At 41.7% G+C, this 21,460-nt stretch overlaps 1 protein-coding gene across 4 annotated transcripts in view; it reads left to right on the forward strand.

Moving 5' to 3' along the window:
* The window catches only part of Samd12 (sterile alpha motif domain containing 12), a 432,434-nt gene that overhangs the window by 214,241 nt on the left and 196,733 nt on the right, over positions 1-21,460 (forward strand). The window lies entirely within an intron of this gene.

The following is a 21,460-nucleotide window of genomic DNA, read 5'->3' on the forward strand; positions in this document are numbered from 1 at the left end:
ATTTACAATGCATTTTAAGAAATTACTTCCTTGATGATTTTTTGTCTTTTGATGCTGGCCACTCTTCCTAGGTCCTTACTGAGTGTCAGGTTCTAAGTGTATACAGATATGAACCATCCCATTTCATCCTCATCCTTGTCGTAATATTATTAAACAAATGCTATTAGTACCCTTTCTTTATCCCAACTTGGGATAAGGCTACTTAAGGTAGTCTTCAAAGTTTCCGAATTAATATCTGAAGCAATTTAATTCAAAGGCATTTTCTTCCTAAACTCCTATTCTCCAGCTTAGAAAACGAATCACTTTATAAAAAGACTATCCACAGCATTTAAAAAAGTATCGAAGACACTCTTGCCTATTCCATTTGGAATTTTAGAATGGTAGCCTGATTTGCTCAACAAATTAGGACACCTTATCCTCCACCCCCCCTTTTTATTAGTTCAGTTGCAACGGTGACCTGGCTAAAATTAGCAAATACTCTTGAATTCTCAGGGTTCCATTAGAGAAGTAGGCAGGCTGGCAGAGAGCAGGCAGCCACTGGCTTCAGTGTTCCTGTGGACAGCTGTGATCAATCATGAGCAAAGCTCAGTACCCAGCTTCCGGAGCAGGGCTTGGAGGTGGACACTTGACAGGGATTATAGTGTATTTTAGAGATTATTCACTGGCACATTTTCCCCCAACTCATTATGTAATCCTGCAAAATAAATAAATAAATAAATAAATAAATAAATAAATAAATAAATAAATAAATAAAAGACCCCCAAGACTTTGCTTTGCCCAGGGTTTTTGTTAGCAGAGGTCATACGGTACCCTGTGAAGACAATGTTTCTGGATAGCTCTACTCTGATTATCTTGGCAGATATGAGCCACTGATCTGTTATGGTTGTCCTTTATGAGAGAGAGACTCTTACATCATACATCCTCCTGGTACACACTCAGCATCTGCTGCTACCTCTTGCTTTTTTACTAGAAGGCAAACAGGACTGGGGATTTCTAAGGGTTCAGTGACATCCCATAGATGAAAGGGTCAGGTTTTACACACACAGATGACCCTCCCTGGCCTTTGACCCAGGCCACTTCTGGCTTGTTTGGCTGTCAGAGTGCCCTTTTAAGCCTTGATCCCTGGGCACTTTGCCAGTGTGGGTATTATACATGACTGCCATACTGAGCTAGGAAACGTTCACCTACGTTTCTTTCACCTTGATATGTCAGTGTGATTCCACCATCTGCCTTGCTTCTGTGTCTTACATATTTCTCTCTGATATTTTGATCTATGAGGACTTGCCTTTGATTAAGGATTCTGCTGCTTAAATGTTCACTTTTGGTTTCTCTATCAGGAGCTTGGAGATACCTCAGGTGACCCAACTTCTCTGGCATATTAAATCTGGGTGTCAAATACGTTTGCACTTTCTTTGATAAATGGCCTAAAAAGCTGTTTCTATGTCTAATTTCCCTGGTTTTGTAGTGCTGAATTATTTCTTTCTATCACCCTTCCTCTCCTGTGACTTCCCCATGGTGCATAGGGCTTCATAATTAAACAGAATAAACTGTTTAGAACTTCGTCTGGAAAACATATGCTGTTTCACATCAAAAGACAAAGAAAGTGGGGTTTTCTATATCAAAAGTATAATTTATGAAAAAGAAATAAAGGAAATGTAAACCCAGCTCAAGAAAACCTTACTTAAAAGTTGGCCTGATTCCCTCTCCCCTCCCGCCATGCTCCCAATTTGCTCAGGAGATCTTGTCCCTTTCCCCTTCTCCAGGGGACCATGTATGTCTCTCTTAGAGTCCTCCTTGTTTCTTAGCTTCTCTGGTGGTGTGGATTGTGGGCTGTTAATCCTTTGCTCTAAGTCTAAGATCCATATATGAGTGAGTATATACCCTGTTTGTCTTTTTGTGATTGTGTTACCTCTCTCAGAATGGTTTATTCTAGTTCTATCCATTTCAAGATTTCATTGTTTTTTGTTTGTTTGTTTGTTTGTTTTTTCTGCTGAGTAGTACTCCATTGTGTAAATGTACCACATTTTCTGTGTCCATTCTTCAGTTGAGGGGCAAAGGTTGAGTCGGGGGAAGAATAGAAGAAAAGAAGATAAGAGAGGGAGACATTTTAGGTTTAAAGAGAAATTAGGCACTAGGGAAATGTCTGGAGAGCAACAAAGATGACACCAACTAACAATTTAAGCATCCGAGGAGAGGCTACCTTAAATGCCCTCCCCTGATAATGAGATTGATGACTGACTTGTATGTCATCCTTCATCCAGCAACTGATGGAAGTAGAAGCAGACACCCACAGCTAATCACTGAGCTGAACTGGAATCCAGTTGCAGAGAGGTAGGAGTGATGAACAAAGGGGTCCAGACCAGGCTGGTGAAACCCACAGAACCAGCTGACCTGAACAACAGGGAGCTCTTGGTCCCCAGACTGATAGCTGGGAAATCAGCACAGGACTGATCCAGACCCCAGGAAGGTGGGTGTCAGTGAGGAGACCTCAGAAATCTACGGGGCCTCCTGTAGTACTTATCCCTAGCATAGGTGTGGACTTTGGGAGCCCATTCCACATAGAGGAATACTCCCTGAGCCAAGACACATGGGGATGGGCCTAGACCCTATCCCAAAGGATAAGATAGACTCTGATGAGACCCTATGGAAGGCCTCACCCTCCAGGGGGAGCAGAAAGGGTATGTGATAGGTAGGGTTTTTGTTGGGGGATGGTAGGGGAGGAGGGGAGGGATAGGGAACTGAGATTGACATGTAAAACAATCTTGTTTCTAATTCAAATAAAAAATGGGGGAAAAAAAAGGTGGCCTGAAGGGTCATGGGGTGCACTTCTAAGTGGCAGGAGATATTCTGAAAGTGGAGACTCAAGGTTGAATGCAGAAGCTCCTCTGGTAGGCATGTGATCATTCTCCATGTCCTCAGAAGGCATGCCATACGCTCAAAACAGTTGACCTCATGGCACACTTATTCAAAGGATGAGTTCTTATAGACCTAATTTACACGTCCTCATGTGTTTTAAATGTTTCAATTTTTGAGATAAAGCTCAGAACAGTAGTAATCCAATATAGAAATAACCCATAGGAGCCAAACAAAATAAACCAGCCTTACTATTAATAATAACCTGGACAAAACATTAGAGATTTCAATTTTCAAAAGTGCCCTAATTTAGCTGTGCAGTGGTGGCACATGCCTTTAATCCCAACCTTTGGGAGGCAGAGGTAGGCCTATATCTGTGTGTTTGAGGCCAGCCTGGTCTACAAGGCTACGCAGAGAAACCTTGTCTTGAAAAACAAAACAAAGAAAGTGCCCTGATTCTTTCTATTAATAGGGAGGGTGCTAGGAGTATTCCCTTCAAACAGTCACATTCTTTCTGTTAGAGGCAAATTACAGCAATAGTCCAAGGTGTCTTGAAGCAGAATGACATGCCACTATAAAATCCAACCCCAAGCAAACAAGATTTGATGTTCCATTAGATATTTATGATTTCAGACATAACAATTCTGTAAAGTCATTTCAAAGATGGTGTCTCCTCTTTCTTCAGGTTAGGCACATTCCAAAGCTATTCTTCACTGTAATAGTGAAGTTGTAACATTTGACATCTTTATGCAGAGGACTTAATTTAACCAATATAGTTTTCATTGAACTCAAGCTGTTGGTGTTATGGTGGCAATACATTTATCAGTTATAAGATGTGTTCTCCATCTCAGTTCTGTTTTTAGCAGCTGATCAGTATTCATTGGAACAAGCCCTTCCTTTGACAGGGCTGTCTCCTGGCTTGTGAGGGTATATGTTCTAACAGCCACACCAGGGTGCAGCGTGTGTTGATTTACAGATTTTTTAGCTGAAGGCATGTGTTCCGTTATGCTCCACTGCTCTGCATACAAAGGAAGGCATTTCCATTGTAAAAGCCGGCTCATTTCAATTGTGGGGACAGTACAGGTTCTGCAAGGGACAGAGGACAGTGCTACATCTCCTTCCTGCTTTGAGACACCTGGCTTTTATTTATATCCAAGTGTCTCCTGGTGGAAAGAAACTCATCTTACAAAAAATGAGATTTATCAAATGAGAAACCAACAAGTTGAATATTTTTGTTATTCTCTGGACTAAGAAAAAAAAATCTTACTCAAAACAGTGTTCATTTTGGTAGAGTGGTTAAAAGAATAGGATTTGACATTGGGTGGTCCTACAGCTGACCTCAAAACATTAACTCTCTGCCTAGGAAGTCTTTGTCTTTATTCTTTGCTATGTGAGCTTAACTTTTGCATCTAGAAAGCGAGAAGAAAGCAATTGTGCCCACTTGTGGGAACCCAGTGGGCTAATTCATGTCAAGCATTTTTATCTCAAGGCCTAGAATACACACACATTTATGTCTTACCCAGTATACAAATAAATACTGCCCTGCAATTGTATAGTACTCAAAATGTTTGATAGAAAATGAGCTACACTTATAAAGTCAATTGAGGATATACACATAGAATCTTTACCAGTTCTTTCTGACTAATTACGTATTAGCAAGACCACTATTCAAATTCATTTTCATTCCTTGCACATATAGCTACTAACTGTAGAGGATGACCTAGAAACATGTTTAATGGCACCACAGAACCATCTGGGCTGTCTTGAAATCACCACAGACAATATGAACATTTGTGTTAGAGAATCAATTGATGCCTCTCTACCCCATAAACCCCAGTTAGAGTGTGGCTTCCCTAGGAAGCCAACTCAGAACAGGTGCCTTAGTTACGATTTTATTGCTGTGAAGGGACCCCATGACCAATAGACACCAAGAAAGGCAATTGTTTTTATAAAAGAAAGAATGTAAATGGGGGTTTGCTTACAGTTTCAGAGGGTTAGTCCATCACCATCATAGCAAGAATCAGATGGGCATGGTGCTGGAACAGTAACTGAGAGCTTTATATCCTGATCTGCAGGCAGCAGGGAGAGAGAGAGAGAGAGAGAGAGAGAGAGAGAGAGAGAGAGACTGAGGAGCTTGGTGTGAGCTTTTGAAACTTCAAAGCCCACCCTCAGTGATATATCACCTCCAAAAAGGCCACACCTATTCTAACAAGGCCACACCTACTCCAACAAGGCCACACCTCCTAATCCTTCCCTAAACAATCAGTCTGCTGGGGACTAAGCATACAAATATATGAGCTTATGGGAGCCAATTGTCATTCAAGTCACACAACCAAGCTTCTCATGCTAATATAAGGTGTTTTCATTACTTTTTGTATACTGTGAAAAAAAAAAAAAGAAAACAGGGATAAAATAAGTCAGGACAAAAGCAACTTAAAGAAGGCTGTATTTTGATTTATAGTTTCAGGGTACATTCCATCCATCGTGGTGGGAGAAGCATGGCAGCTGGGGCCCGAGGCAGCTTGTCATATTGCAGTCACCATCAAGAAGCAGAGGGTAGTGGATTCCAGTATTCAGCTTGCTTCCTCCTTTTTATTCAGTCTGGCACTTAGGTGGGTTTTCCTATATCAATTGGCCTAAAATCTCTCACAGAAATATCCAGAATTTACCTACAACGTGGGTTTTCCTAGATTCTGTCAAGTTGACACTCAACATGAACCATCACCTAGAGTAGGCACATTCTCAGCACCTGTGAAGAAGTTGACATAAGCAAAATGGGGCAGAGGAAAGAGCTAGGGTGTGGTTCAGATGCAGAAGGGCCTGGTTCCTCCCCTTGGAGAGACCTGAAGTTTCATGAGGTAAGAGGTGTCAGCACAGTCATCAATAGAAACATGACATGTTACCCGTGGTGACTTTAAGACAGCCCGGATGGTTCCACTGTATTGTCCAGCATGCCCCTACTGTCGGTAAGCTCTGTGTGAAAATGAATTTGCACAGTGGCCTTGGCAATACTATGTAAGCACTATAAAACTGCTAAAACCCCATGCATACCAGGACAGAGGACCAGGAAGAGCTAGGCTGGTACCTTTTTCTGCCCCCTATCACTAGATGCAGGCTGTTCTCAGAAAAAGGAGCTTGACCTTGGTCAAGGTGACTCTTCCTAGTGGAAGAAACTTATGAGAGTGACTGACAGGTGGGAAGACACTGCTAAGGAAGCAGCTGAGGAGTTCCTTAGTCCAGAAGGCAGCTCTGTGTCACAGCATGAGGTCCATGAGCAATCAGTAGGACCAATTATTGTTAGAAAGTGTGGTTTGATTGGGCCTCAGTTATCTGATTTCTTTCCTCTGGTTTTGCTCTCTCCACCTTCCCCTGTCTTCTGCTCTTTGCTTAACTATTAATTCCCTCCCTTTCTATAGCTTTATTGAAGTAGGGCTGGTGCACAATGAAGCACCCATGTATTACATAGAACTTGTTCATTTGCATCTGTGACTAATACCGCTGAGCCACCGCCAGCATCAATTTAGTGACTATGTCTAGCATTTACAGAGTTTCTTTGTTTCCACTTAGCCCCTCTCCTTCTCTACAACCCATCTCTCCCAATATCACTGGGCTACTTTGTACTGTACATTTTGACTTTTTAGAATTGTATTGAAATAGAATTGAGGGTAGTCTAATGAGGGCTAGAACTAAAAAAGACTCGAGAAGATCGTCTTCTTTTCAAAGCCTCTCTTTGATTGTGCAGGGAAAGGCTAGATGGTTGAGAGGACTGAGAAGGTAAGCATTGGAATTGGAAAGCTAATCACTTGAAATCCTACCGTTCCTTGCTGTCCCTGTGATCTTAATCATATTATTGCAATTGAAGGACCCTATTTTACTCATTTCAAGGATGAGGATGATAATTGAAGCAACTCAGAAGCTAGCTGCAAAGATTACATTAAAGAATGAGAAATTGCTGGCAGCTCCACCTAGCCTATCATAATTACTTGACAAATTATTGTTTATGAGGATGTTTGTATTGTTTTAACAATGGTGCTGTCAAAAACTGAAGGGTCTATTTCTATGCAGCACTTTCACCTTGGTCTGTTGGGCCAAACAGAAGATATCTCACCTGAGAAAAAAGCTGTTACAGTGTGACCTGGACATAGGAAACTCTAATATACAACCTACAAATGCAGAGACTCTGTCCTTCTGGGACCTTAAACCACAAGATATATGTAGTGGCTCACCTTGCTAGATTCCCCAGCATTCAATAAAGGGCCAGTTTCTTGAAGTACACTCCCAAGTGTCTCATTCGTCCAGGTCCCTTTCCATATCTGCCATCTCTATTCGGCCAATATCAGTGTTCTTCAGGATATGAGTACAGGGATCTCCTCTCATTTCACACTCAGTTTCTTACTGCTTGTGGATTCAGATGTCAGCTTTACCATGATGTTACCCACACAAAATCCCTAGACCTGCCTTCTCTTTGGAGCTCCATTCTGTGTACCTCTATGTTGACGGTGTCACAGACAGGGCTGTTCATGTTGAACATCCAAACCAACGTGACTGCTATTTGCTCACTCCGTTGTTGTCATATCAGCAGATGGGCTTTGGCTTTTAACCAGATTTCCTAAACAGATCACAAGTGACAGCCCCTTACAAGGTGATTCAGGTCCTTCATCTTTGACTGGCCATTCTGTTTCTATATGTATTTTTCCCCGGCCTTTACACTTATCTTCGTATCAGCACCACATCTATGTCAAAGCCATGATCCATGAGCTCAGCAAAAGTTCCTATTTTCCAGCTGCTTTTCTTCAGTTCCTGTCATTGTTTATGCCCTCCATGGAGATTACTTGTGTGAAGGCAGAAAGGGTTTTCAGTATAAAAGTCATCATGACATTCTCATATTAAAAACTCTGTGTTGACTCTCCAGTACAATCATCCACTGTAAAGTAAATAACAGGATTCTTCATATCTGCCTTCAAGACCATGCCATCAGCTAGCACTCCACCCTCATCTCAAATCCAGGGCCTTCTTGCATTCCTGTGTCAGGCTCACCAGATTTCTTGCTTTAATTTGAATAACATTTGCATGTATCCCCCCCCAAACTATTACCTTAACACCACAGTCTATTTTATCAGAAGGTAGATAAAAAGTTCTTCCTTCAAATTTTCTTTTGCCACACCGTATTCCTATTTTGGTTCACTGATATCCTTCTTTGGAAAAGCACCACATTCTTTTCTGATTTGAAATGATGTCTTTATCTGAATGGTGTTTTTATTGTTTTCCCTGTGGAACTGGAAATATGGGCACAGACTACATGGATTGTATTCTGGGCCCTTACACAGCCTCTGGCCTAATATCTGACACATTCCTTCTTAAATGAGTAGTAGCTAATAAAGCAGCTCTAGTCTTTCTAATAGTGGCATGTTGGTTCTCGTCTTTGCTCTGACATGTACTCACCATGTATCTTTGGACAATTCCCTTCATTTTTCTTTGTCTGCTTTTTGGGATGATAATTCTTTGCCTTTTCTCCGGAAGCCATTCATTACTCAGCAACTGCTGAGCACTGAAGTTACTTCATCAAAAGTCCATGGGTAAGAAGAAAGAATGGGCATTTGAATCCATTTCTTAGTGATAAAACAATAAATGTAACAGCATAACCTATATAAGGCATACTGTTATACAATATTTGATATGAAATAAGCATATTGCATCAGGTACTATAAAGACACTTTTAAATTTATCAATTTATGTTTTATGTAATTTGTTCTATAAAGTAGAATAATACTTTATTTTACTTTAACATAAAATCCCCAAGGCAATTTAAAAAAAAATCCTATTTCACAGATATGGGAATTGTGACTCAGCAGCATTTAGTAAATTATTCATGTTCATAGAGTTAGCCTGTGTTGGCATCATGCTTAATGCCCGGGATCTTCTCCCTAAAATAGGGTCTCTGCAAACACAGTAAGAAACAGAATTAGACACAAAAATGAAGATGCCATCTAAAGTGAAATGTAAAGAAAGCAATGCCTTACCACAGCAACACTGGAGGCCGTGCTCCAGAACAAGCTATTAAGTGTAAGGTCCTCCAACCTCAAAGAATTTCTAAACATTGTTCTGAGCAACACTTCATTCTCTGTGAGCACAAGCAAGGGAGGCATTACAATTCATAAGACGCTTGGGCTGTAATGATCACGAAGAAAAAATAATAGAAATGAACCCGAAATAGGTTGAATAAAAGAGGAAGTTGGGAAAAAGTGAAGGTTTTGAGATAACTTCAATTTGAATTTGGCTTTTTAGAGCTGAAATTCAATCAGTTAATTCATTCTTCTAGCCATAATTAAACTTTAGTCAACTTCCATTACTCTTGTGTTCGCGATGCCCTTCAAGTTGCATCTTAATGGAAATGCTCTGTTACGTGCATTGAGATGTCCAAGATCAAAAATAGGGACTTTTTACTTGAACTAGATTGGAATCCCTGGTTTGTACACTTTCTTTTTAAGGGTGTACATCTCCTGCAGCAGCATTTCCCTCTCCTGCAACACAGAGATTAAAGATCTATCCTAGAGTGGTTCTGGAGATGAAATCCATATGAATAGATTACAAAATGTATGACGAGCAGTTCTACGCCGGTTTGCCTCCCTGCTCACTACGTCCAATGCCTGAATCCTGGGGGTATCTGCCTTTTGGATTGGCATTTTCAGAAGCACTTGGCTAACAGCAAACATCTCCATCAGTGGTTCTTCATGAGGGGTAACTTTGTCCTCCATCAGATATTTGCCAAGAATTTGGAGACATTTTTAATTGGCACAGGTGGGAAGACATGGTTGGATAAAAAGCCAGAGATTTTGTTGAGAGCATCCTAAAATACACAAGACAGCCACACTTAGAGTCATGGAAGTACCCAGCCTCAAAGTCAACAGTGCTACATGTCATGATGTCTTTTTGAGATTTTGCATATTTAAAAAAATACATTTTGTTTCTCTCTGTTCAATCTTGCTTCTTGTGAATGGTTTCCCGGTATCCTTTAAGATGTCAGCCATAGTTCAGGTGTGACTTACACAACACAGTTTCCCTCACAGTCTAGGGTGGACTTTTTCCTTTCCTTTCCCAGAGGAAACAACAAGATTGCATTCTGCTGACTCAAGTGATTCCTTGCCAGCACACAAGGGTGGGAGGGAGAAGGTCGAATATCATTTCACTTTTCAGGTGAAGAAACCGAAGCCTGGTCAGAAGTGTTGACCAATGGCTGTGTAGCTAATCACTGGGTAATCAAGCACAGGGTTAGCCCTGTCCTCCAAACTCGAGGCCTCTTTCTTTTTGTTAGAGTTTTCTTGTAGGTCTCATGGTCTTCATTGTCATTGACGCCAGGTTTCGTCATTCATATATTCATTGCTACTGATTTGATGGCCTGGTATCTGTGAAAGCCAGAACACTTTCTGTTTCTCCTGTAGTGCATCTATGTATGTAGACCCAGTCACTAATCCATACTGATGAATGGACTTTGAGTATGCAGAAGGTAAGGAGGACATCACAGATAACTTAGTTGATAAAGTTTTGCCTTGAAAGCATAAGGAATTGAGTTCTATACTGAGAACCCATGTTTAAATAATAATAAAAACTGTACATTGTGCTAGTAATCCCAGCACTGGGAATGTGGAGACAAGCAAATCCCTGGTGTTTTCTGAGTGTCTAGTCTAGCCTAGTTGATGAGTTCCAGGCCAACAAGAGAACTTATTCCAAAAATTTTTAAAAGCACAAACACTAAGGATGAACTGAGGCTGCCCTCTGACATTGACATACATTTGAATAACCCCTATACACACATGTACATCTGCACACACAGAGACATGCACAACCAAAAGGACAAGGTAAAACAAGCCTCTCCACCTTAAAAGACAGTCAACTTACACCCAGCATTTAAATGTGGCTTTGGCCATGTACACTATTTTAAATTAATTCACTTGTTCACCCCAACATGTGCTGTACCTGTTCTTTTCAGTATAAAAAATGACTACATGTGTTGGTCTGTTGTAGCTATGACTATGAGTGGATGTTGAGGAGGGAGAAATACTTGTCGTATGCATCTCAGACGATTCTTGATAATTAATTTTAAAACATGCCAAGCTTGCAAGTCATCATTTACCTCGTGACACTCAATCAACAAAGATTCTCACAATGCAGATGAATGCTGACAAATAAAAGCAAAGGGACCATGAGGTTTGGTTTGCCCATCAAAAGCAGAAAGGCCTTGAAGGCTGTCTATTGTGCCATGAATCTTCAGCTACAACCTCCATTAGGTTGGTATGAGACTTCCTTGCAAAACAAACAACCAACCAAAAACCTTCTGACTGCTCTGAGGTACAAGAGAAGTTATTACTGAGTCTTCTAAGAGATGAAAACACGCCCCCCAAATGTTTCAGGGGATTTTTAAAAATAATTTTTGGAGATGATTTGGTAACTGCAATTAGCAAAATAAAAATATTTAACTTTTCAAGAGGCTAAAAGTAACAGGCCCATGTTTTCACTTCATTTGAAAGGTACTATAAGTAATTTCTTTCTGAATTTATACTTTAGATGGGAATTAATTTTATTCCAATTCCCTCCTATTAGCATCATCAGCACCTGAATATAGTCAGCTAAAAAAGTAGACTGTGTAAAACAGGTTTTGTACCTAGGACTGGTTAAATCAGTCCAGTAAATTACTTACAGTAACCACAGTGCAAATTTCCACTAACCCTTCTCTTCCTCATGCCAAAAAAAGGGCATGCAATCAGGTACCAATCATTCTGAGTCTCACCAAGTGACTGTCCAGGCTGGGTGGTGGGCTGTGCTCTCAGGTAGAAGAGAAAGGAAATATATTGGCCTTGCCTTCTTGCCAGGAAATGACGTAATGGGTTGGCTGACCTTTGAGTCCTTGCTTGTGCGGGTACTAGGGGATTTGTTGTCACCTTTAAGGAATCAGGGATATTGGGCTGTGGGGTTAGGAAGATGAATTTGTGGTGTATTTTTAGGCAATCAAAGAATTCTAAAGGCCCTTCACTACCCTGGGACACAGTGAACTGTTCATTTAGAATGGGCTGCACAGAACTGCAGTGGCAAAGCCCAGATCCTATTCCTACAGACAGTTGAGACAAAGCCAGCAGAGTTTGTTCCCACTAAAAGAAGGAGAGACACGGTGAGGGAGAGGTGATAGAAGGTAAGACATTGGAAGTGTCAGTTTGTGAGACACATATGACCCATATACATGATTTGCTTGGCTCTAGTAGTGTGAGAAACACAGGTGTTTTTTTAAACTGGTAGATTTCATAAAACTTGTGAATTTTCAGTTATTTGTAACTTAAAACAGAGGCAGCAGCAATAGATGCCCCATATTCTAACTGTATTTTTACAGAGCAAAAAAAAAAAAAAAGGTTCAAATTGTCTGTTTCAGAAGGAAAATCAAACTGTGCAGCCCAACTAATTTCAATGGTCCCTTGGAGCAGTTCTCCTCACACAATTACATTATCCTCATAACCAAAGCATTTGAATTTGTGACCTCTGCAGTAATTGGATAAGGAGGACAGGACCCTCTGGGCACGTGAAGCAGACAGAAAAGTATATGGTCAAATCTGAGGTGAATTCCAAGTACATTCTAAAGGATAATAATTAAAAGGCCAATATTTCCCAATGACTAACTTGTGTGAAACACCAGAGCCTTACCGTTTCTATTCACTTATACAAGATTTCTTTTCTTCAGATGGGAATGGCGAATCAGCAGCAGCTTGGCTGACAGTGACACAGAAAATAGAACCTGCCACTCACCATTCAACCATCTCTGCTCCCTCCCTCATCATATATTGACTTTTGTAACTGAGAAACTCAGGGTGTCTGACCTCAGGCAAGGCTGCATTGAGAAAATCAAATAACATTGTCTCCCACCCCGTCTACCCACTTCCTCTCAGTCTCCTGTTTCTCTTCCACTTTCTCAGCTTTGCTTACTGTTGACTTAATTCCCTAGCCAGTTCTCTGCATATAACAACAAAGACAACCACTAACGGCAAATCTATATTATATTCTGCCTTGGGAGATGGTCTAGCAGGAGAGAGAACTTTCCTCTTAGCAACCAGGATAGTTCCAGTAAGGAGCTTAGATTTGCTCTGTCTGAGTCACATCCACGCAACATTAATTTAACAAATATTTATTTAGTGTCAGTATGGAGGCAGACTCTGGTTAGGTACTTGGAAACAGCAGTGAAGCCCCATTTTCACTGAGCTTGCACTGTGGCAAGGTGTAGAAAGAAAACTGGAAATCAAAATAAACACAATAAGCAAGGCTGTGATACTTTTCTCAAGAGCTGAAAAATACTGCAGGGGAATTCTTTTTATTATCTTTTTAATTGTCAAAACTTTCCCCAAAGGAGAAAGAGCAGCTCTCAAAATATGAAAGAGAAGTTCTCTTACAGTGACAGAGAGGGAAGCCATAGAGATTAAACACTAGAGGTGCTAATGATCTTGATTGGGTTTGTGATTACACAAGCATCATTTCTTCCAGCCCACTGTTCTCTTTTATTGTAGGAGGGGAATGGGGATGCTGAGACCAAGAGTTGCCTGAGAGGCACAGAAGACCCACGTGTGCCTCCCTCCTTCCCGCCCTCCCTCCTTCCTTCCTTCCTTCCATCCTTTCTTCCTTCCTTCCTTCCTGCCTGCCTTCCTTCCTTCCTGCCTTCCTTCCTGCCTGCCTTCCTTCCTTCCTGCCTTCCTTCCTTCCATCATACTCTTCATATCCAGCAATGGAGAGTTTCTCAGAGCTCCTGAGTATACCTTTCTGTTTCTCAGAGTCTGTTTCCTATGCCTTAAATTCCCTCCTCTCTCCTATTCATCTCAATGGCTTCTGTCCTTTGCTCAAAGTCCCCTGAAATACCATAAAGTGCCACATGCATGGGATCACAGCAAAACAAAACAGTGCTTTGTCGCTGATGTGAAATTCATCTCTTTCACTGTCTTCCTAATTCTTTAATAGAGGAGCAAGGGCCATCCATGATATGCATGTAGTCTGTGATAAAAGAATAGATGAACTTGTTGAACAGTAGCTGTCAAAGCCACCACTCCCCGCATCCTCTGTCACTCTCCACTGCGTGGTGGTGGTGTGTTCATGGTCCCCTTTTTTCTTAACCCCTCAGACGCTCCAACCCACTAACCCGAGTCCCTATACAAGAAGTAGCAGAAATGGGCTTGGTGACTATATTCGTTTCTTTTCTATTTCTGTGACTAAATGCTCAAAACCCACTTTCCAGAAAGGCCACACCCCCTGCAATGGTGCCACCAACTGGGGACCAAGGAATCAAATCCATAGCCTGGTGGAGTTGGGGAGTGGGGAACGCGTTCTCATTCAGTCCACCACAAGGAGGATGTGAGGGTCATGTGTAGAATTCCAGAGCCATTGGTTAGAGGATGCTGAGTAGCATGGCCTCTCCCAAATTTGCATCTTCTTAATACGACATAGAACAGCAGCTTTTAGGTGTTTTATAGCCCCTAATCAGCCATGGATAAACATGGTACTTTCACAGAATCATTAAAAATGAGATAATCTATGTAAAGCTCTTAGGATGGTGTTTAACACATAGTAAATGTTTGCTATTGTTATCGCTGTCACAGGAGAAGGAACAGGAGTTCTGTGAGTGTGAAGAGGCAGCAGCCAGCCAAACATCTGTGACACTAAATTTGCATTATCCCAATGGTTCCAGGGTACAGAGGATGTACATATGTTTTCTTCCATTGTATTGTTGCAGTCTGTGGAGGAGTGTTGTTTTTATCCACATTTTGAAAGTGAGGAAGCTAAAACTCAGATCATGCCTTACTGAATCTTAATCCATATCTATTATCTCATGACCTCATGCATTTATTATTTTCTACTTTCTCCTTGTTTCTTGGGCCTAAATATACCCATTTTGGAGTAATGGGACAACAGGTTTGGCTAAATAATGCTGATTGTATGATCACCATACTGGTACTCGCTCTGAATGGGAAGGCCTGGTTAGTGCATAACTTAGGCCTTTCCTGGGAGTGGATTTGAACTAACTCGATTTGCAATAACTCAATACACACTGACTATTTATTGGAGACTAGCCCGGGAATCATTTGCAGAAGACAAGATACCCTGTAATTCAGTGCATCTCCCAGGAAAAGTGACACTGAGGAATTGCAGAAGGGACAAAACTGAAGCCACACCTACAGTCCATGCCAACATTTCCATTAACACAGTCAGCATGTAACCATTATCTGGAAAACCTGTGATAGTGTCTGATATAGCAATCTATGAGTTGATGGACACCCAGGACCAGGCTGGACTTGAAGCTCAGAGACATACCCAGACCTGAAGCCTCTTTAACTGAGCATCACTTCTCCATGTGGACATGGAATCCTGTGCCATACACAAAATACTACAAAGTGCCTTCCAGTTTCAGTTGACTGGAGAAAGACCTACAAAGACAGCAGTGCCCAATGCTTGACACTTGTCCTTATCTTCTAAGCAAAGTGTCTTTGCAGGTGTGACCAAGGATCTCCACATGAGCCAATTATCCTGGATTATTCAGGTGGTATTACTGCCAACCACAAGTTAGGAAAAAAAAATATATATATATATATATATATATATATATATATATATATATGTGTGTGTGTGTGTGTGTGTGTGTGTGTGTGTGTGTGTGTGTGTATTATGTGATAGGAGATAATGAAAGAGCTTTGTAACCTGAGATATTAAGATATCCTTTATTAGATAAACACCAGCCAAACACAAGCCAGAGCATGCCAGAGGCAGCAAGGCAGGGAGGCCAGAGAGAAGGGGCTCCCATGTGCCTTGTCTGTCCCTTTTAACCCTATCTCTCGTCATCCTGACCTAACCTTGGCCACGCACGTCAGGGTGTGGTTAGGCACACCTGTAGCCAGCTTCTAGCTGTCCCCTACAGGGGGATGTCCTTCTGTATATATGTTTCTCTGTTGGCCAATGAGGCAGGAAGATAGGCAGGACTAGGAGACAGAATTCTGGGAAAGGTAGGCAGAGGGAGCCTGCCAGAATAGTCACCATGTAGGCCACCAAAGGAGTAACAGGTCCAGACCCTTCTCTGGTATGATAAGACCACATGGTAATACTTAGATTAATAAAAATAGGTTAATAATTAAGACAGAGCTAGCCAATAAGAAGCTCTAGACACCAGCCATCAGTTTTATAATTAATATAGACTCTGTGTGCTTATTTGGGGTTGAGGCAGCTGCAAGACCAGGCTGGCTAGAAAGAACCTCCTCACTTATATGAGCAGAAAGCAATGTGAAATGAAGGCAAAGTTTATGGTGATGTGGCCACAACCGAAGGAACCCTGGAAGAACTAAAGTACTGAAAACCAGATTTTGCCCCCTGCTGGCTTCTGGAGGGCATATGGCTCTACTGTGCCTTAGTTTTAGCCCAGTGAAACTGGTGTTGAGATTCTGGTTTCCCTATCTCTATGGAACAAATTTTTGTCATGTTAAGTGCAGGAATTCATGGTAATTTGGAATAGCAACAAAGAGAACTGTTAACTTGCTCCTTTACTTCACTTGTGCTTTCTGCCCCCCCCACCACCATGCCACTGGCTCACCTGAGCTGGCGATGGTTTGTGGTGTGTCTGTTTAAATCCAGAACAAAGCCCTTACCTGCCTTCATCCTTCAGGAAGGTCAGGTACTCAACCTCAAGATGTCTGTTCTTTTGGACAGCAGGTGTTCATATGTCATCACCAACCAATGCAGCTGCCAGATTCACTTGTGTGTTTTATTTGGAAGTTTCCAATCAAGTCCCTTACATCAAAAAAGACAATAATTTAAAGACCTGGAAATGGGAAGTCATCAACACTCTGGAAAAGAAAATAATCTTAACATTACTTAATTAAGCAGTGCTTAAGAGTATGTATTTAATATGTATTTTATAAGTACAATGATCTGCCAGCATAGGGAACCTGACAAGGAAAATGTATACAGCATTACAATTCTTCAGAAAAACAGTGGGATAAGTGTGTGTGTGTGTGTGTGTGTGTGTGTGTGTGTGTGTGTGTGTGCCAAATTCAAAATCTGTTAAGCTGATGTCCTCATTTGATCTGGGAGGCAAGAACTGCTATACATTATAGGAAGCAATCTGCCCTATCTATCCTATCACTTTAAGTACCAATCTTTGAGCCTTAGGTAGGGGTTGTATTGTAGATGTAACAGTTGGGGCCAAGCACCTCTTGGTCAGTGTTTCTCTGCACTTTGACCAGATGTAGCATCCTGTAATAGTCCCCATCTACTGCAAAAGAAAGTTTCCTTGATGAGCCACAATTCTATGTGGGCATAAGATTAAGTGTTAAGAATGCAGCTAAACCCTGGTTCAGGAAAGTGGCAGTAGTAGGTTTGCTCTAGTTTCAATGACCTAAGGCTCAGGGAACATCGTCAGAGAGGGGTTGGAATGACTATGAGAGCCAAAGGACCAGAACATCTGCTACAAGATTGTCATCTATATAAGACAAGAAAGATGCACCATGAACTCTCAGCAGTGTAGCTGCTTAAGCAGAACCTGAATACCAATTGCCTTACCAATTCTGATTAGGGAAATCTCACAAGGCCCTACCCTTAGATGAAGAGATCGAGGGAATTAATGATTGCTAAGAGAGGGTGAATCAGTCTTCCCCAGGTATTATCCCCCTGATTGATTATCCAATACCAAGTAGTAAGTCTTAAAAAAATGAACATAGGAGCTAAATGTACACAGCCAGCCGCATTTAGGTAATTATTTGTATTTGTATACACACACATATATGTAACAATAATGATTTTTAGAAGTCTATGAATTTGAGAGGAAATGGGTAGTTGGGAGTGGTACATAGAAGGAGCTGGAGGGAAGGGGGAATAGTTTAAATATGGTACACCTATATGAAATTAAAAAATAATTATTGATCTGGAAACACTCAGAATATTAAGTAAGTAAGTATCTGGATGTTTCACGGTCCAGTCAAGTTGGCTTATGAAGTTAGCCATCATGCCTATGTTTATGGAATTGGTATGCCAGAGAGCCATGCACAATAATGCCTTTATGGACAGACTGGAGCTTCAGATGCAGCAACACTCAAATATTTCAAGGTTGCTACCAGAACACCACAGCCAAGTTTCTGCTGTGTGAGCATCTAAATGGAGTCTTCCCTAGCCCAAGTCAAGGGGTCCTGTGAATATTTTTAACAGCATTTGATCTGGATAATCCACGCAGAGGTTGGGTCTTAGCTATAACCTCTTATTTCTGTAATTCCTACCATGATTTACCAATGCTTCCTGCTAGCTCAATGCTTTGGGGATTTGAGGCCAGCCCTGAAGGAATGAGAATATTAAAGGGAACAAAGGACATTTTAATCACCTTCTTTTTTAGGTCTCTACCTGTTCCAGATGTTTGCTGGAGATAGAAAGGCAGGAACAGGCCATGATTTCCTGTCTCCATCACATCCTTTCCTGAAGAGTGACTCAGTTTCCTGCTCATAAAAGGGGCCACCAGCCATTGTGGATTAGCGAGGAAACCTGAGTGGGAACTGAGGGCCTTCTTTCCTCCCTGCTACTTCTAGGAATTGTAAAGTCATAAATCCAGAGCCAGGAGCCTTACCGCTCCTGCCATACCTCCTGGCTTTGTGGTACCACATTACTTCCTGTTTTGACTTTTCTCCATGTCCCAGCCTCATAAGAACCAGTGAAGATCCAGTGAAGACATGGTGTAACGCCCAAGTTACCTTTGCTCAGAACTGGTCACTCTTTAATCTCCAGTCCTCCCCAAGCCTGCCAGGCCCTCTTGATCTCTGTCCTGGCCTCCTCTCAGACCCTGCTTCCTACTTTTGCCCTATCGCTACTAGTGGCATTCTCCATTGCTCGGTCTTCCTTGACACTTCAATTCCCTCCTCTTTCTCCCAAGTTCCAGTGTCACCTCCACAGACAGACCCAGACTCAAGGTTCCTGTTCCTTAACTACCATGTGTTCTCTGCTTTTCATTATGACCCCCACATAGGAACTGGAAAAGGAAAGAGCTCTCTATTTGAGTTATTTTTAAGATAGTTTTATGCATTCTTAGAGAATTCTATGCCCTCACACTTTATTCATAAACATGTATTTTGATCATATATATCATCATTGCTCTAGCTCCTCCAGACCCACTCTCATTGACTTACCCATTAAACTTCATGTCCTTAAAAAATTGAATTAAATCTATGTTGCCCAAATGCCACTGGGCCTGGGAACATCGCCTGGAGCATGGTTGACCTACCAGGCCTGGGCACACCCTTAAGGCAAACTAACTCTCCTTTTCCCAGAAGCCATGAATTGCCAGTATCTTCTCAGCTGGGGGTGACACTTGTTGTCCACCTCCCCATCCATCCGTGCTGGGATTCTTTTCAGGCTTCAGCTTGCACAAGTTGATTTGAGTTCTTAAAATGATGTCAATTCCGTTCATGAGGATAACTGCTGCTGTAACAAACAGAGGCTTAAAATTATTCATGCCTATCATCTTCCATTTATGAAATTCAGAAGTTCAAAAAATGGCTGTCATGGGGCTCAAAGTGGCATAGTGGTGGGATGGCATTTGGAGTGTGTGGGAGAGAAGCGATTTTGGAATCTTAGCCTTTTGTACCTATGGGGACCCTTCTGGCCACTTCACTCTGATTTCTGTTTTCATTGCCATCTCCCCTCTCTCCTGCCCCCCTCCCTCCATCCCTTCCTTCCCTCCTCTCTCCCTTTCTCTGTTCCTTTATAGTGACACTTGATGGGCTGCCCGGGTGATATATGATATTCTCAAATCTTGGAGTCTCTATACTTCACTCACCTTTACAAAAACCTTTTTGGCCATGCAAAGTAACAAATTAGACTGCACCATCTTCTGGTGCTGTTAACTCTCTTGCTTCAGAAAGCAATGGGAAGGGAGTTTGTCTGCTCTTCTCCTCTTGTTCCTTTTTTATGATCACCATGACCATCTAGTGGAACCAAGCCTGAGCTGTATCTATGGGGCTTCTTCTGTCAGAATGTCATAGTAGATGGAGATCACTTCAATACACACACACACACACACACACACACACACACACACACACACACACACACACACACTCACACACACACACACCTTCCCAAACCATCAGTAGAAAGGGCCACACCATTGTTTTGGGCTAATAAATGACTGCAGACCAAGCATTCTGTTGGTGAGATGAGACATATAAGCACTTTTTCTACCTACCTTTGCTTTGATTATCAAGATTACTGAGTTCAAGGAAGGTAGACTCACAGTCAACATCTGGATAAAGCCCAGCACAGTTCTCCCACCTCCTGCACTTGAGATGGTAAGGCAGGAGGATTTGAAGTTTAATGCAAGCATGGCCTACTTGGTAAGACAATTTCTCAAAAGCAAACAAACAAACAAACAAACAAAAAACAGTCAGGATAAACCAGTAAGTGTTGCAATATAATTTAAAGTCACCATATGCAGCATATAACCTAGCTTATCTTTTTTTATTTTATTTTTTTGGGGGGGTGGAAACATTCAAAATTTATTTTTGGACAGACAATATCAACAGGTAAAACTATGGCATAGTCCACACATTCATTCACAGGGTGTGAGAAAGCCACGGCTGGTGTGTTCTCTGTAACAATATCCCCTTCACAGTGTAAACAGCTGAACAGGCAAACCAGCAAACACTTTATCACAGGGCTCACTTAACAATCCCAGAAGGAAAGGCACAACATGGCAGGAAAAAAAGAAAGTTTTGGATCCTAAAATCAGGCACAACAGGACAGAGGAAAGGAAAGGAAAGTGGTGGATGAGTTCCCATCCTCATTTTGGCATTGGCATTCCATGGGGCAGGAAGAAATCTTCTACCCAGGAGCTAGAAGTGTGGCCCTCCTCCCTCATTAAACCAGCAGAACACTGTTACAAGAGCTGCTCAAAATGATGACACACAAAAAAATATAATCCAACAAAAGCACAGAACCAACCACAGAGACATCTTGAACATCTGCCCCTTAACTCCTAAGTTGAAGACCTGGGAATGCTTTGCTAACCTCGCACAGACCAGTGTTCTGTGCAAGGGTTAATGGGAAGGGAAGATGAAGATTGAACTCTCCTGGCTGCTCCTCTCCATCCACCTGTGTCTATTGGCAGGCTGTCCAAGCTACTATCCTGGACTTCCTTGTTCCTTTGATGGAAATGCCCATTAACTTTACCTCCTAGTTGTTTGGTTTCTTTTCTCCGGTGATAGACTGTTTAGTGCCTTACTTCATAAAGAAGCAGAGTTGCAGTTTGCTAAGAAGCAGTTCTAATGCAGATCTAAACAAGGATCTTAGGGAAGGGAGAGTGGTGTTTAGGAAAAGAACAGCACACACCCAAGACATGGGTGTGGACTTTGAAACAGTTGCAACACCTATACAAAACTGTCTTTGATCACAGACAGCTGCTGCTTTCTCCTCCTCATGATAGAAATGATAACAGATCCACAGGTGTGACAGATGAGGCTCTAAAAGGAGAGTAAGCAGTGCTGTGAGCGTTTAAACAAGATGGCTCTCTTAGAGTAAGCCCTGGGAATGAAGTATGCTTCGTGCAAGGTGAATGCACAGT

Source organism: Cricetulus griseus, chromosome 10 (genome assembly GCF_003668045.3).
Source record: "Cricetulus griseus strain 17A/GY chromosome 10, alternate assembly CriGri-PICRH-1.0, whole genome shotgun sequence".
Lineage (NCBI taxonomy): Eukaryota > Metazoa > Chordata > Mammalia > Rodentia > Cricetidae > Cricetulus > Cricetulus griseus.